Below are 4,928 nucleotides of genomic sequence, written 5' to 3' on the forward strand. Positions count from 1 at the left end.
GGAAGGGAGCGGGGGGGTGGAGGGAGAGAAAAATCCCTCCCCGCTCCCCATTTCTCTGGGAACTGCCGCCACGAGTAGTTCCAGGGGGCTGTGAGGACCCCCCAGATCACTGAGCGGAGCAAGGCGCCAGCTTCTCCGCAACATTTGCCATCGGTAGTACAACACGGCCCCACCGGTCCGCATTTTAAACGAGCTCCTTCGGACCAAACATATAACCCGCATTATCTCCAGCATGTCCTGTTTAAGCACAGTTTAGCGGTCGCTACAGAAATGAGAGCGAAAACAAAGACGCGGCTGGGATCGATACACGCGTTAATAGCTTCGCTCCTATCTTATCTTCCTGCCATTTTGCAAAGTGAGAAGGCTTAACATTAAACCTCTTAAAGCATGTTATTATATAATAAACAAGGGTGAAACATTTTGCTACCTGACTCTCGGAGGAGGCAGCATCAGCGGCTGCTGTGGGGGTAACACGCGTGTTTACCTGCCGCGGCTGAACCCGAGATATTCAGACACAAATGTAGCCGATAATTCACGATGAAATACAATGTGTATTACTCTTGAAAAGAGGAATTTTCTATCCTTTCCTCGGTAATTGAGGTCATTCAGCCAGTAGGGTTCACCTGGAGTCCATACTGTGATACACACGTAACTCAAAGCTATTTTATCTTTTGTGCTGATAGTCAAGATCTCGGCTATAACATTGACATCAAACTCTGTCTGGGCGAATGACTAAGAGTGGTGCAAAACGTAAACTTTTGACCCTCAACTTTTTGACCTGCAGTTGTAACGCCCTTAACCACAAAGATATACAAAAGCTATGCAGCTTCTTTTAGGAGTAAGAGACTCTCACTGTTTGTTTCAATAGTTCTGCCGTTTCCCCCAGCTTTCTAAGGGCTTTTTTTTTTTTTTTTCTCTTTCCTTCTTCTTGCTGTTGAGAAATCGGATACTTTTGCATTTTTAATTATTGCGCGCTTTTTTTCCCCCTTTCCTTTTCTTTTCTTTAATCTCGCAGCTTTGTAAAGTGCTGTTATATCAGTGTGCACAGCCTTTCGGCAGCGTTGGAGGGAAGCCTGTTACTCAAAGGCGCTATATGGTTACAATTGCAGGTGAAATGCTGGGTAAGTTCTGGGCGTGAGGTTGGAAGGAATGTGGCGACGAGCGTTGGGGGAAAAGCTGCAGCTCTCTGCTGCGAAGGGCTTAGTCATTTCTCCTTGATTTAAACATAAAGAAACAACTCTAATTGTTTGCGAAGCCTTGTCTAGGCAAACGAGTTGACTGTGAACTTGGTCTAAAGCGAGCTCTGCTGGTGATTCCTAGGGTGTGCAGATTTATCTTTTCTGCATTTACTTAACCTGGCAGTGAACTGCACGGGCTGCCATTTGTTATCCAGAGACAGACTTCACCTCAAGCAAGGACTGTTCCACAAAATTGCAATAATTACCCAATAACCTTCATAGCAAATATTATTATTGAAAAGACATTTTTTTGGGGAGGGGATATAGAAAAGATTCCTTATGCGTGCTATAAGGCGAAATCTCTGCAAAATTTTGCACGCTCTCTGTGTCAGATTTGGTACTGTTTGTGCGTGTAGCTACAGGAACATGTGACTGTGGTGGTCCATGAGTATTTGCCTTCCAGAGAGACACTGGTGAGGATGCTTTAATTTGAAAGGGGTAATATTTTTAAAGATGTCCAGGCGGCTGTGGGAGCTCTGGTTTTGCGCTCTGGCTAGTAACTCTAGCAACAAATCGGGGAGATTTTAAGGGCAGGAGTGAGGTAGAGTTACGAAAGCAAAGCGACGTCTTAACTTGCTCAGGAGATTTACTTATGTCTGCATTCAATGCGTTAAATCTGTATTTGCGGGGAGGGAAAAGGCATTGCTCCAGTATGCAGGGTTTGAAATCGAAACCTCCAGATCCGCCCCTCATGATCTGTTCCATTCAATTTCCCATGGAGCAGATTGCAAACCCCTCTATTGTCACCCTTCCACAGATACACACTTATTAAATGTAAGGAAATGGCAGAATAATAATTTCCCCGTAATGTTCTGCAATTAGGGCGTTTGCAGGGTTTAAGCAAGGCTGCAGAGCTGTAATTTACGGATGACTTTCCATCGGATTGTTCTACTTCTGGTTTAGAGAAAGTTATGTCTTGCAAAGCCACTAGTTAACACACATTAAGAGAGTTGCCTAATCTTTAATTGGCTTTACGCTTAGACATGACACTCTACACTCAAGTATTTCTTTCAAGGGATAAGGTAAACTACATTTCAAATCGCAGAAAGCCACTTGCCATGCCTAAAATAAAACAAACTCGCATGCATTAATCCCCTAAACACAGCAGAAAAATAATGTGCGCAGATAAGACCTCTCTCCTGATTCCCAGCGATTATTCTCCATGACGTTTTCCCTCGGAAAACAATTAGGACCTGGGAATATTTTGGTGCAGTTCGGCAGTCTGGGGTTGTTTGAATTTCAAATTTCAAAGCGGATTAGAAAATCTTAATGCGTTTCTGGATTTGAATGGCTTCAACTATTCTGCTTAGGAAAGGGCAGGGCCAGGAATCTGGAGAAACTGTCATTTCTAGCTAACTTTCTTTTGTTGTTAGAGAGTTTCTTGCAGTACGGGTGGGTTTATATGCTTGTGGGTTCGGGGATATTTTTCTTTTCCGTAGTTCTTGAATCTCTGTACACTGCTTTACGTGGAATATGCTCTAGAAGTCACATTCAAATATGTGAAAATATGTAGTAGCAAATCTTTTCTCTCTAGACAATGAAAAATTACAATCCGCGATGATATCCAGGTTCCAAAAATATTAGTCGAACGGGGGTGTGTGTGTGTATGTGTTAGTGTGTTCGCCCAGGCAATCCAAATAATGCAGTCTTGTTGAATATTGAGCAATTCTGAACAGTTTGTGTCTAGTATCATTCCCGTTTACAGGCGAAGGATTTTCCTTGGAAAAGGACCCGTATATAAACGAAGTCGAAACTTTTAAAGGGTTTTCATGCCTTTGCCTCAGACTATAAAATTTTATGGCATCTAATATAATATAGTACGTGCCTATCATATATAACTTTCTGGTATTCCTATTGACGAAAATGTGACAGCTAGTGTACTATAAAATGTCCAGCTGTTTATTACGGAAATGGTTTTCAAATGTGCATTTGGATATGCACTTTTAAAGCTTTTCCATTTTTAAAAATATAAAGTATATGCATAAGTGTTTGTTCAGTGTTCATAGGAAGGATACACAGACACAAAGGCTTCAGACTCCATTTGTCTTATGCAGGGGGTTGGCTCTAAATATTAAATATTTGTAAAATTGTGAGATCTTTTGAGCTGAGATAACCTTATATACTACTGTTTCTTTAGTGTTAAAGGCAAATAAATTAAAAATAGGAACCAGTCAGCAATGTGTAGACCTTGCGGAGGTACACAACAACCTTACCCTCCTATACCCCTGTGCCTTTCTCTCATTTTTGCTCACAGTAGCAGATACAGCCTAAACCACAATATTCAAACGGGATAGCACTAGCAAAATAAAACAAAGCCCATCTCCCAGCTCCCATTGAACCTCCCCATTCTTTTGCAAACCTGACTTTATCACACATGAAGGAAAACAATGCAATCTGCTGAGTCCTTGCTACTCCAAACCTGAGCAGGGAAAGAGATTCTTACAGCTGGTTTGAAGAGAGGTATATACGTATGTATATATATGTATGTGTGTGGGTTTTTTGGTTTGTTTTTTTTGGTTTTTTTGGGGTTTTTTTGGCAATTCTCAAATCTCTTACCTAGCCCCAGACTAGTCTGTCTGCACCCCCTGAGATCACTCGCCTAAGTAACAGCTCTGAGGGTAAGGATCAGGCCTTAATGCTACCCAGAGAAAGACAGAGTTCCTTTCACCCTTTCATTCAAGTCCTGGAAATTCAAAGACTAAAGTTAAATCCGGCCATAAAGTTTATTGCTGAGTAATCACACTCTAGTGAGAACAGTCCACTTAAATAAAAAGAATGTTGAAGTAAACACGCAGCTGGGGCCTACCCCACAATGGCAGCCAGCAATATAAAGCAGAGAGGGAGAGAGCAGAGCTAGGGGGATATTTACAATCTTCAATAAACCAAGCCCGTATTTCATAATTTGCAGCACTCTAATGACCTGTAGTCTCTTGTATTAATGCTACAAGTTACAGTCAATTGGTTCAAAAAAAAAAAAAAAAAAAAAAAAAAGTCATGGAAATGTATATATGTATACACACATACACACCCCTTGTATACATAAATACACCAATATTAGACACACATGTGTGTGTGCACAGCTTTATAGAGGCTTATACATCGGTCTGTACATGCATGCAGTTATGTTCATATGTATATATATATAATATACATATAAATATATTTATATTTATGCTGTTACATATAGGATCTGGAAAAAGTTACAGCAACATTATAAATGCACATCTCCGAAACATACTACGCACTCGCAGATGGACATATATACACAGCTAAATCTTTCTGCACAATCTCAATGCAGAAAATAGGAATCTTAAGTGCTCCAGTACAGTCTGTGCCATTTTAATACTAGCTCTGATGTGCAACATATTTCACCAGTCCAAAGATTATTACCATATCAGCACGCCTCCAACTCTATCATGCCTACAGAAGACACTGCCCAGATAATATCAAGCCCTATCTATTTTGTTTCCCCTTTTTTTAATCGCCTGCAGTAACCACTCCTTGCTAAACAAAACCTCTCCAAACTTGGAGAGTCTATTGGAGCAAAGGAAGTAATTATCTTCTGCGGTAGTCAAAGTGATTAAAACTAGGCCCCAAAATCCATCTCTGCCAAAGTCGCTTATTGTGGTTTACTTTGATTTGATCGTTAAAATAGAGAGCTAGCTGCTGCGAGTGAAGGGATGGGGGGGG

This window comes from Athene cunicularia, unplaced genomic scaffold (genome assembly GCF_003259725.1).
Source record: "Athene cunicularia isolate RWA unplaced genomic scaffold, athCun1 SCF_54, whole genome shotgun sequence".
Classification (NCBI taxonomy): domain Eukaryota; kingdom Metazoa; phylum Chordata; class Aves; order Strigiformes; family Strigidae; genus Athene; species Athene cunicularia.